General features: G+C 46.6%; 1 protein-coding gene across 3 annotated transcripts in view; it reads right to left on the bottom strand.

Annotated features, from left to right (window-relative positions):
• Positions 1–11,400: 11,400 nt before the first annotated feature.
• septin10 (septin 10) overlaps positions 11,401–12,607 on the bottom strand; it is a 90,864-nt gene continuing 89,657 nt past the window's right edge. For all 3 annotated transcript variants that reach the window (XM_072263166.1, XM_072263170.1, XM_072263169.1), the window contains one exon: positions 11,401–12,603. The gene's annotated coding sequence lies outside the window, so the exon portion shown is untranslated. The remainder of the gene's footprint in view (positions 12,604–12,607) is intronic.

The following is a 12,607-nucleotide window of genomic DNA, read 5'->3' as shown; positions in this document are numbered from 1 at the left end:
TGCTTCAAATCATACCCAGAGGAGGATGAAGTGACCGAGTCCACCACGAAGCGCAGGGTTCTCCTCTCCAGGGTCAGTCCACGGGTCTACTCAATGATTAGAGACCAGATGAGCTACAACGGCGCAATGAGCGCCCTCAGAAGACAATACCTGTGGCCGTTAAACACCGTCTATGCGCGACATCGCTTAGTGACGCGGCAGCAGTGGCCCGGAGAGTCGGGCGCTGAGTTCGTCTGGGCCCTACAGACACTCGTGTGGACCTGCGATTGCCGGGGGCTGACAGCCGAAGAGCACGCGGAGCTCCTAGTAAGAGACGCTTTCGTCATGGGACCAGGTCAGTGTATGTGCGCCAGCGACTGCTGGAACACGTCGATCTTACCTTATGTTCGGCAATTGAGCTGGCTGACATGCTGGAGGCCGCTCTGCACAACTCTGACACTCTCCAGGCACGTGATGCCCCGATGGCCTCGTGGGCGCCGCCATCCCCGCAACCCACTGGCAAATCGACCACGGCTGCTGCCAGTCGCAAGTCCGCGAAGTGCTACTTCTGTGGACTCGAGAAGCACCCCCAGAAACACTGCCCGGCCCGAGAAGCTACCTGCTGTAGCTGCGGAAAGAAAGGCCACTTCGCCAAGGCCTGTAAGTCCAAACCATGAGCGAGATTGAGTAGCGCCGCATGCAAGGCATGGGGGTCGCCATCTTGCCTGCACGCCGCCACCATGTGCGAGACATGGGGGCAGCCATCTTGGTCGGCACCACCTCGCACCGCCTATGACCCACGGGTGCACACGGGGCACCCCACCACGCCGGACCAAGACAGCGACTCAACTCTGGCCTCTGTGACCCTCAACCAAAGCGCTCCCCACCAGCTCACAAGGTCAATGATGGACATCCTGGTGGAGGGGCGCAGGACAACCTGCCTGTTTGACACAGGCAACATGGAGAGTTTTATCCACCCAGACACGGTGCAGCATTGCGAACTCGCGATACGGCTGGTAAGTCAGAGGGTTGCCCTGGCTTCCGGGTCGCATACAACAGACATCCAGGGGGGTTGTGTAGCGACACTAGTGGTGCAGGGCACAGAATATTGAGACTTTACGTTACTGCTCATGCCTCAACTGTGTGCCCCTGTGCTATTGGGGCTCGACTTCCAGAGCCACCTGAAAAGCGTGATAATGGAATATGATGGGCCCCTCCCACCAATCACCGTCGGAAATCCTCAGTTTTGTAGAGATATGTCACGTACCCCGCTACTGTCCACCCCCACACACTGACCCGCACATCCCACCCAACACCACGCCAACATCTGCACTACGGACACCACTTGTGGCCTCTCCACCCTCAAGATCCCTCCCCCACCGCTGTTTGCCAACCTGACCCCCGACTGTAAACCTGTGGCAACTAAAAGCAGGAGGTACAGCGCGGGGGACAGAGCCTTCATTAAGTTGGAGGTACAGCGGCTGCTCAGGAAGGGGGTCATTGAGGCAAGTGTGGGCACGTGGCCAAGTGGTTAAGGCATTCGACTAGAGATCTGAAGGTCGTGAGTTCGAGCCCCAGCCAAGGCAGCGTGTTGTGTCTTTGAGCAAGGCACTTAACCACACAGTGCTCTGCGATGATACTGGCGCCAAGCTGAATGGGTCCTAATGCCCTTCCCTTGGACAACATCGGTGTCGTGGAGAGGGGAGACTTGCAGCATGGGCAACTGCCAGTCTTCCATACAACCTCGCCCAGGCCTGTGCCCTGGAGAGTGAAGACTTTCCAGGTGCAGATCCATGGTCACACAAGACTAACGGATGTCTTTAATTGAGGCAAGCACAAGTCCTTGGAGGGACCAGGTGGTCGTTGTTCGGAACGGGGAGAAGAATAGGATGGTCGTGGACTAAGCCAGACCATCAATCGGTTCATGCAGCTCGACGCGTACCCTCTACCCCGCATCACAGATATGGTCAATCAGATAGCTCAAGGTGTACTCGACCATAGACCTAAAATCCGCTTACCATCAGCTCCCCATCTGCTGGGAGGACCGCCCTTACACCGCCTTCGAGGCGGACGGCAGGCTTTATCACTTCCTGCGCGTTCCCTTTGGTGTCACGAATGGTGTATCTGTCTTCCAGAGGGAAATGGACCGGATGGTGGACCAATGCCAACTAAAGGCCACGTTCCCATATCTGGATAACATCACCATCGGCGGTCACGACCGGCAGGATCACGACAACAACCTCCAAAAATTTTTCCAAGCAGCCAAAGCTTTCAACCTCACCTATAACAAGGACAAGTGTGTGTTCGGAACCACCCGACTTGCTATCCTTGGGTGTGTCGTGGAGAATGGAGTTATTGGCCCTGACCCCGATCGTATGCGCCCCCTGTTGGAACTCCCTCTTCCCAACACCCTCAGAGCCCTCAAAGGGTGCCTGGGCTTCTTTTCATATTACGCCCAATGGGTCTCTAACTACACAGACAAGGCCCACCCCCTGGTCAAGTCCACCACATTTCCCCTCTCAGCCAAGGCCTGCGCGGCCTTCAGCTGCATTAAAGGGGACATTGCCAAAGCAGCAATGCATGCGGTGGATGAGTCCATTCCCTTCCAAGTAGAGAGTGACGCCTCCGACTTTGCACTGACTGCTACCTTCAACCAGGCGGGAAGACCGGTGGTGTTCTTCTCCTGTACCCTTCAAGGCCCTGAACTTCGGCACTCCGCGGTAGAGAAAGAGGCCCCGGCCATAGTGGAAGCTATTAGGCACTGGAGGCACTATCTCTCTGGCAAAAAGCTCACTCTGCTGACTGACCAGCGCTCAGTCGCATTCATGTTTAGCAACCAACAGCGGGGCAAAATCAAAAATGATAAAATTCTGAGGTGGAGAATCGAACTCTCCACCTACAACTATGACATCATGTACAGGCCTGGGAAGCTCAATGAGCCCTCCGATGCCCTATTCTGGGGAGTGTGCACCAGCGCGCAGATCGACCGGCTATACATCCTACATGCAGATCTTTGCCACCCGGGAGTCACCTGGCTTTTCCACTTCGTGAAAGACCGGAACCTGCCTTACTCCCTTGAGGAGATCAGGACGATGACCAGGGACTGTCAAGTCTGCACAGAGTGCAAACCGCACTTCTACCGACCCGAAAAGGCACAACTCATCAAGGCCACCCACCCCTTTCAGCGACTGAGTGTTGACTTTAAGGGCCCCCTTCCCTCCACCGACCGCAATGTGTACTTTCTTAACATTATCGACGAGTACTCGCGGTTCCCCTTCGCCATCCCCTGCCCCAACACCACTACCACGTCAGTTATAAAAGCTCTGCGCAAGCTCTTCACTCTGTTCGGATACCCATGCTATATCCACAGTGACAGAGGGTCCTCGTTTATGAGTGACGAGCTGCGCCAATACCTGCTGGCTAGGGGAATTGCAACTAGTAGGACCACGAGCTATAATCCCTGGGGGAATGGACAGGTAGAGAAGGAGAATGGCACGGTGTGGAAAGCCACACTCTTAGCCCTCAGGTCAAAGGGACTGCCAGTCTCTCGCTGGCAGGAGGTCCTTCCCGAGGCACTCCACTCCATCCGCTCCCTGTTATGCACGGCCACCAATGCCACCCCTCATGAGCAGCTTTTTTCATTTCCCAGAAAGTCGACCACTGGGACCACCCTACCAACTTGGCTGACGTCCCCGGGGCCAGTGTTGCTCCGGAAACATGCGAGGAGCAATAAATACTCCCCGATGGTCGGGAGGGTTCACTTACTTCATGCGAACCCTCAGTATGCCTACGTGGTTTTACCTGATGGGCGGGAGGACATGGTCTCCATCCGCGACCTGGCGCCCGCAGGAGAACCGGGCCCCTACCCTGAACACTCCGTGGTGACTATTGACCCCGGTACCCACCGATGTATGTACCCACGAGACACCGCGCACTCCAAGCCCAACACAGATACCACATGACACTCCCATACCGGGCGCAACGCACACGCACGAGGGATTAACAACGCCTAACGTGCTGGCACCTCAAGTCAGGCCGGAGCCAGCACAACCACCGTCGCCGATGCAATCACCACCAGTGCTACGTAGATCACAGCGACGGACTGGACCGCCTGATAGACTTGACCTGTAAATATACTTGTTTTAAATATTGTCAGTCACTTCACCCCGCAGGACTCTTTTTAAAAAGGAGGGTGAATGTGGTAAACCATATATATATGTTGTGACTGGGTTACCTGTGTGGACACGCCCCTCTGCTGACTGCCCCTGTGGCTCCATCCACAGACCCCTGAATAAAGGCGATTGCGTCACTGCTCCTCCCTCAGTCCGGGGCAGATACTCAGCATGGACGTGGGTCCATTTACTGCTAATAAAAGCCTTTCAGTATTTACGCTACTTCCAGTCTTTTGGCGTAATTGATAGTGCGTCAATAGGAACGCTCTACCTTAGTGGGGGAAATACGGGACAAACCAATTTAGCCCAATATACGGGATGTCCAGTGGTGGCACCAGAGATTTTTTCTTGCTGGTGCTACAGTGGGGCTGAGTTATTCAGTGATGGTGCTGAGGAATGTACTGTACTGGAGACATCCCACCCTGCAAAAACTCATTTCAGGGAGCTAGTACCACTAGTTCAGGGAGGTAGCACCCCCATCCCCCCGCAACCCCATATACCCCCCCCCATTGACCTCCAAGGGTGTATGTAATACATTGTTTATTGATTTTGTCTAATCTGTAAACCAAGTTGGGTATATGCAGCAAATGTGACATTAAAATAAGTACTTATATTATATTATCATGTTTATTCTATTACAACTTTAAGCAAGTCTACAGGGAGTTTGGCCTCATCACGTAGGACATCAATAGCATAGCTCCTTGGCAGCAAGCCAGCTAGTTTAAATTAGGGGTTCCCAACCTTTTTTGCACCGCGGACCGGTATATATTCTTGCGGACTGGCCGACCCGGGTGGGGTGGGGTGGGGGGTGTTAAACGCGACTGGAATATAGGTGATAAGTCAACTATAAGTCACTAGTAAGTAGCTAATGCACTCAATTTTGTTTCTAAAGGGGTTTATCTAACGAATTTAATATTAAACACACAGGGCATATTTTCCTCACATGAATATAGTGATAAGTCAATTATAACAGTGGTCCCAAACCTCTGGGCTGCGAAGAATGCAGCGGTACAGCGGTAGCCAGAACGCACCCAACACATCTTTAAGAAAAAAGCTGAAATAAACAAGCTAATTGATTAGGTGCTGCCCGGCACGTAAATGCCGGCCCAGATCAGAGGTGACGCAATCGGCAATGGTCTCTGATCTGGGCCGACATTTACGTACCGGGCGGCACCTAATCAATTAGCTTGTTTATTTTGGCTTTTTTCTTAAAGATGTGCTGGGTACGTTCCGGCCACCGCTGTATTCTTCGCGGCCTGGAGGTTGGGGACCACTGAATTATAAGTCACTTATAAGTCAATAGCATCATAACATTTTAAGTAATGTTTGGGTATTAAACACACAGCGCATATTTTCCTTGTACGAACATATAAAATCATTGCAACACGCCAATATCGTTGAATCAGTGGGAGCGCTGGGCTTGTTTTCCTGCAACAACACAGTGCCATCGAGGGGTGATGGGAGACAGTGATACTCGAAGAGGGGTTTCTTATGTCCAGTCTATTCCGCAATTTAGTTTTCGTTGCATTCATTGCAGAAAACTCTGCTTCGCAGAGATATGTTGGAAATGGAAGCAATGTTTCAGTGCTTTCGTGGCTGTCTCAGGATATTCAGCTTTGACTTTGATCCAGAATGCCGGCAGAGATGTTATGTCAAACATAGTTTTCAGCCCTCTGTCATTTGCAAGCTCGAGAAGTTGATCTTTTTCCTGCGCTGACATGGATGATTCACCAGGGACATTCACAAATGGGTCACTGACCCATTCCTTTGCACGTCTTGGGTCACTGATGACCTCGCGTGCATTAAAATTCAACAGTGCGTGACAGGGAATGAGGAAGGGTGCAGCTAACTCATATCGTTTCATATCGCCAAATCATATTGCTTCCTCGCGGCCCGGTGGTTGAGGACCACTCTTAGCATGAAGAAAGACCAATCAGGATGCTCGCTCTCTCTCTCAAAAAAATCTATTTCCGGGATATTGTATATAATTTCCGGGCATCAGGGAGACTCCTGGAACTTCCGGGAGAGGTGGGATGTTTGATACTGTATGGTAGAAGAGAACCTTGGAAGTCCAGAGAGGTCAAGTCAAGTCAAATTTATTTATAAAGCACATTTAAAGACAACCCATGTTGACCAAAGTGCTGTACAGATCAGAGGTATCACAAATACAAAAAACACAGACATAACCAACAAGGCAAACGGCTTATAGCCACAAAAGAAACAACACAAGGGCCTAAGCACAAGCCAAAAATCAGCCACTACCAGTAGGCTAGACAAGGGAGATGCAGTGGATGTTGTATATTTGGATTTTCAGAAGGCCTTTGACAAGGTGCCACACATGAGGCTACTTAACAAGATAACAGCCCAAGGAATTATGGGAAAGTTACATACGTGGATAGAGCATTGGCTGATTGGCAGGAAACAGAGAGTGGGAATAAAGGGATCCTATTCTGGTTGTCTGCCAGTTACTAGTGGGGTTCCACAGGGGTCCGTGTTGGGGCTGCTTCTTTTTACATTGTACATCAACGATTTGGATTATGGAATAGATGGCTTTGTGGCTAAGTTTGCTGACGATACGAAGATAGGTGGAGGGGCCGGTAGTGCTGAGGAAACAGAGAGTCTGCAGAGAGACTTGGATAGATTGGAAGAATGGGCAGAGAAGTGGTAAATGAAATACAATGTTGGAAAGTGTATGGTTATGCACTTTGGCAGAAGAAATAAACTGGCAGACTATTATTTAAATGAGGAAAGAATTCAAAGTTCGGAGATGCAACGGGACTTAGGAGTCCTCGTACAGGATACCCTTAAAGTTAACCTCCAGGTTGAGTCAGTAGAGAAGGCGGCGAATGCAATGCTGGCATTCATTTCTAGAGGAATAGAGTATAGGAGCAGGGATGTGATGTTGAGGCTCTATAAGGCGCTGGTGAGACCTCACTTGGAGTACTGTAGGCAATTTTGGTCTCCCTATTTAAGAAAGGATGTGCTGATGTTGGAGAGGGTACAGAGAAGATTCACTAGAATAATTCTGGGAATGAGAGGGTTAACATATGAGGAACGTTTGTCTGCTCTTGGACTGTATTCCTTGGAGTTTAGAAGAATGAGGGGAGACCTCATAGAAACAATTCGAATGTTGAAAGGCATGGACAGAATGGATGTGGCAAAGTTGTTTCCCATGATGGGGGAGTCTAGTACGAGAGGGCATGACTTAAGGATTGAAGGGCGCCCATTCAGAACAGAAATGCGAAGAAATTTTTTTAGTCAGAGGGTGGTGAATCTATGGAATTTGTTGCCACAGGCAGCAGTGGAGGCCAAGTCATTGGGTGCATTTAAGGCAGAGATTGATAGGTATCCGAGTAGCCAGGGCATCAAAGGTTATGGTGAGAAGGCGGGGGAGTGGGACTAAATGGGAGAATGGATCAGCTCATGATAAAATGGCGGAGCAGACTCAATGGGCCGAATGGCCGACTTCTGCTCCTTTGTCTTATGGTCTTATGATTCAAATGCTAGTGAATAAAATTAAGTTTTGAACCTGGATTTAAAAGAGTCAATGAAGGGGGAAGATCTGACAGGGAGGGGAATGCTATTCCACAGTCTAGGGGCTACAACAGCAAAGGCGCGGTCACCCCTGAACTTAAATTTAGATCGCGGGACAGCCAGGAGCCCCAAGTCAGCCGACCTGAGGGACCTGGAAGTAGAATAAGGGGTTAGAGGGTCTGCAATATAGGAGGGGGCCAACCCATTTAGGGCTTTATAAACAAACGGGAGAATCTTAAAATCAATTCTAAACCGTACTGGCAGCCAGTGGAGGGAGGCCAGGATAGGAGTAATATGGTCCCTCTTCCGGGCACCTGTCAGGAGCTGGGCTGCGGCGTTCTGGACCAGTTGCAGACGGGACACGGATGACTGACGAATCCCGGTATACAGGGAGGTGATGAATTTAGTCAAAAAGGGAAAATTATGTAAAGCTTCATATGTTAGGATCAAATGGAGCACATGAGAAAAAATAAAGAAGCCAGAAAAGAACTCAAGAAGGGAGTTAGGAAAGCTAAGAGGGGCCATGAAATGCCCTTGGCAAATAGAATTGAAGTGAATCCTAAGGCATTCTATACATACAAGAGCAAGAGGAAAACTAGGGCGAAGGTAGGACCACTCAAGGATAAAGAGGGGAACATTTGCTTGGATGCAGAGAATATGAGTGATGTGTTCTATGAGTACTTCAGTATTTATCAGGGAAAAGCACATGGAGGACCTGAAGATCAGAGTGGAGTGCATAGATGTTAGGGCATTTAGAGGTCAAGAAGGATGAAGTGTTGGGTTTCCTAAAGTGGATAAATCCCAGAGCCTAATGCGATTTACCCCAGGTTATCAAGGGAGGCAAAAAGAGATTGCTAGGGCCTTGACCAGCATCTTTGTGTCTTCTCTGCGTACAGGTGAGGTCTTGGTGGACTGACAAGTGACTAATGTTGTACCTCTAGTTAAGAAGGGAACAAGAGAAAACCCTGGGAACTTTAGATCAGTGAGTCTCACGTCAGTTGTAGGGAAATTGCTGGAGAAAATTCTTAGGGATAGGATATATGAGCACGTGGAAGCCCATGGCCTAATCAGGGTGAGCCAGCATCGCTTTGTGCGGGCAGCTCATGCCTTACCAACTTGATAAGAGTTTATGGACAAGAGAGATTAATGAAGGTAGAACTGTGGATGTTGTCCACGTGTATTTTAGTAAGGTGTTTGACCAAATCCCGCGGGACAGGCTAATCCAGAAGATTAGGATGCATGGTGTCTGCAACAAATCAGCTGTTTGGATTCAGAACTGGCTCGCACATAGAAGACAGTGGTAGTGGTTGAAAGGAATTATTTGAGCTGGAGGTCTGTAATTAGTTGTGTTCCACAGGGATCTGTGCTGGGACCTCTGCTGTTTGTGATGTATATAAATGACCTGGATGAAAATGTAGATGGGTGGGTTAGCAAATTTGCAGATAATACCAAGATAGGTGGAGCGGTGGATAATGTAGAAGACAGGCAAAGAATACAGCATGATATAGATCAGTTGCAGATGGAGTTTGACCCAGATAGATGTGAGGTGTTGCACTTTGGTAGGGCAAGTGTGAGGAGACAGTACACTGTTAAGGGCAAGAACCTTAACAGTGTTGCTGAGCAGAGATCTTGGTGTCCTACTTCATTGCTCCATGAAAATGGCTACACAGGTCAATAGCATGGTTAAGAAGGCTTATGGAAGACGTTATTACATATAGTTGAGGCATTGAGTTCAAAAGTCAAGAGGTTATGTTGCAACGTAATAGAACTCTGGTTAGGCCATATCTGGAATGCTGCATATAGTTTTAGTCACCCCACTATAGGGAGGATGTTGAGGTTTTGGAGAGGGTACAGAAAAGGTTTACCAGAACACTACCTAGTTTAGAGAGGCAACACACATCAAAGTTGCTGGTGAACGCAGCAGGCCAGGCAGCATCTCCAGGAAGAGGTACAGTTGACGTTTCAGGCCGAGACCCTTCGTCAGGACTAACTGAAGGAAGAGTGAGTAAGGGATTTGAAAGTTGGAGGGGGAGGGGGAGATCCAAAATGATAGGAGAAGACAGGAGGGGGAGGGATGGAGCCAAGAGCTGGACAGGTGATAGGTAAAAGGGGATACGAGAGGATCATGGGACAGGAGGTTTTAATTGATAGTTTTTCCCTCATGCTCAACAATATGACAGGTGTTTCTAGTCCTGACGAAGGATCTCGGCCTGAAACGTCGACTGCACCTCTTCCTGCAGATGCTGCCTGGCCTGCTGCGTTCACCAGCAACTTTGATGTGTGTTGCTTGAATTTCCAGCATCTGCAGAATTCCTGTTGTTTTAGTTTAGAGAGGTGTGCTATCATGAGAGGCTGGATGGACTTGGGTTGTTTTCTTTGGAGTGGTGGAAGCTGAGGGGAAATTCAACAGAGGTTTATAAGATTATGAGAGGTATAGATTGACAGGGAGTATCTTTTTTCTCCCCAGGATAGAAATGTCTAATACCTAAGGGCATTAAAGCTGAGAGGGGGTAGTTCAGAGGGGATGTAAGGGTTAAATTTTTATACTCAAAGTGTGGTGAATGCCTGGAATGCACTGCCCGATATTGTGGTGGAGGCAAATACATTAAAGGCTTTTTTAAGAGACATTTAGATAGGCACATGAATATGAGGAAGATGGAGGATTATGGACATTGTGTAGGTAGGAGGGATTACTTTTTAGCTGTTTTTTGATTACTTTTTAGCTGTTTTGGCACAACGTTGTTGGCTGACGGTCCTGTATCTGTGCTGTACCATTCCATGTTCTATTTAATATGATTGTTGAGTTTGCTCTTCCTGTTCACAAAATGTTATTCCTGCAGTTCCCCAAAAGAAGCATTCTATTTTGTCTTGATTCAAATTTGACGAGTTTAAGGTAACATCAACTCTATCCCTCCAATTTCTTTTCATACTGAAGGATTGGATGAACCATAGATTTCTCCAGTTAAATATTGAGACAACTGTAGTTATTTTGGTATCTGCAAATGACATAGACTTCTCTCACATTCCATCTGCCTCATAGTTATCCTAAGGTTTAATTTGCAATCTGTATGACTGTTTAATTCCCATCATAAAGAGCTCCCTTTCGTAAGATTAATCCATTCTGCCTTCTTCTCAATTCATCTGAAAAAGCACTCATTCACACATTTGTTAACTTCATCATATCAAGCTAATGTACCTAGATTTGATCTTGTCAAAATTGCTGCCTATTCTTTCACTTTACCTAAGAGTTGTGCTTACTCATCATTGTCTTTAGTCCCCTACACACACAGCCTCCAGACTCATGTGCATCCTTCCTCTTTCACACCTCCTTTTACCATAAAATCTAACTCTTTCAACCAAGCTTTCCACTACACGCCATTCTTGTTGCTTTGTTCAGTCTCTATTTCAATTATATCTCTGTGAAGCACTTTAAGAGCATTTTCTACATTAGATACATTCAACAAATACAAGTTGTATTAACAGCAGCATGACAAAACCTAGCCCTCTGCTCATTTTCCATAAATAGTTCCCCAACAAGGATCAACTGAAAATCATCAGGAATAAGCAGTTGAAATCAGTTTTCTCTGCACATATGGAGAAAGCAGCTAGGTTTACCTTTTTCCTATATGGACCAACAGCCTACTCAATTAATGTTACAAATAAAAACAAACGAACCAAACACCCTCAGAATATTTTTCTTCAACTTTTAATTGTTAAAGCAAGGATATGACCATTGAACAGAAAATGAATCCAAGAGAGCTTTGCACAAAATTTGTTTTTAAAGTCAGTGAACACGTAGATAATAATAATAATAATAATACAGATTATTCAAGGTATTAGTTGTGTGATAGAACGGGTAGTGAAAAAAATCATTATAGATTAAAATGCTACTTCAATGGTAGACAAAAAGACAATTCATTGTGCTGACTGTGATAAAAGTTAAAATACTTTGGTTTTAAACTTTGTACAAAATCACATTTCAACAGCAAATTATAATTAGCCATTATGTAATAATAATGCAAAGATGAAAATTTCACATTAAAATACAATCTCTCTCACATCAAATCAATTTCATTGCTTAATTTATAGCATATGTACCAGTGGTATTGCTCTTAACGCATCCCTTTGGTGTAGGATTTGTACAACTGGAGTTGAAAATGCAAACCCATTTCAAAGAAATAATACCCATAACTGGACCCATTGGTGTACTATATTAAGTTCCAACACCAACAGCAGCAAAACAAACAGCTAAATGCAAGATCATTTTGAGAATGCTGGGGAAGTACCTGTGGCACCAACTTAACCAGGATTGGCACTGAACTCTTTTTAATACTATAACCAGCTAATATTAAATTGGTTCTGTCCAAACTTGAAAACTGCCTGTAATCTATGGAATAATCAAATGTGGAAAAACATGCACTTATAAATTGGCTAATTCTTGCTCATGATCATTCAAACTGCAAAATGTCTCATTTGATGAAGGATTGGAAAGCCAGACAGAGTGCCATCTTGATTCATTGTTATAGAGACTTAAGAAAATGTTTAAATGAACATAATGCAGATATAAAAACAATTATGCAATTAGGTTTTCCATAATTTCAAAGCAAATATTGAAATTTATACTTGAATACAAAAATGAAATTGTTATAAATACAAATATTTCCCTGAAAGCAACACTTTAAAGGAAAAGTCTGGGTCAACAATTGGGATTAGCACCCTTGTTTAAATATATGGCTTATTACACAGCAATAAAGGCAGTGCACAGTACTAGTTAGGTGACTGATACATTGTTGCACAATTTCATCCATTTAAGTAATCCAGAAGGAAAAAGGCAACCAGTATGAAAGCATTGATCTTTTTGTTGTTCAGATCAGAACTCTCAAAATTCTTGAAAACTTTCCAATAAATGAAGGATAATCTAA

The sequence above is a fragment of the Mobula birostris genome, chromosome 7 (assembly GCF_030028105.1).
Source record: "Mobula birostris isolate sMobBir1 chromosome 7, sMobBir1.hap1, whole genome shotgun sequence".
Lineage (NCBI taxonomy): Eukaryota > Metazoa > Chordata > Chondrichthyes > Myliobatiformes > Myliobatidae > Mobula > Mobula birostris.
Note: the sequence above shows the minus strand (reverse complement) of the source record. Positions and strands in the feature narration are given on the sequence as shown.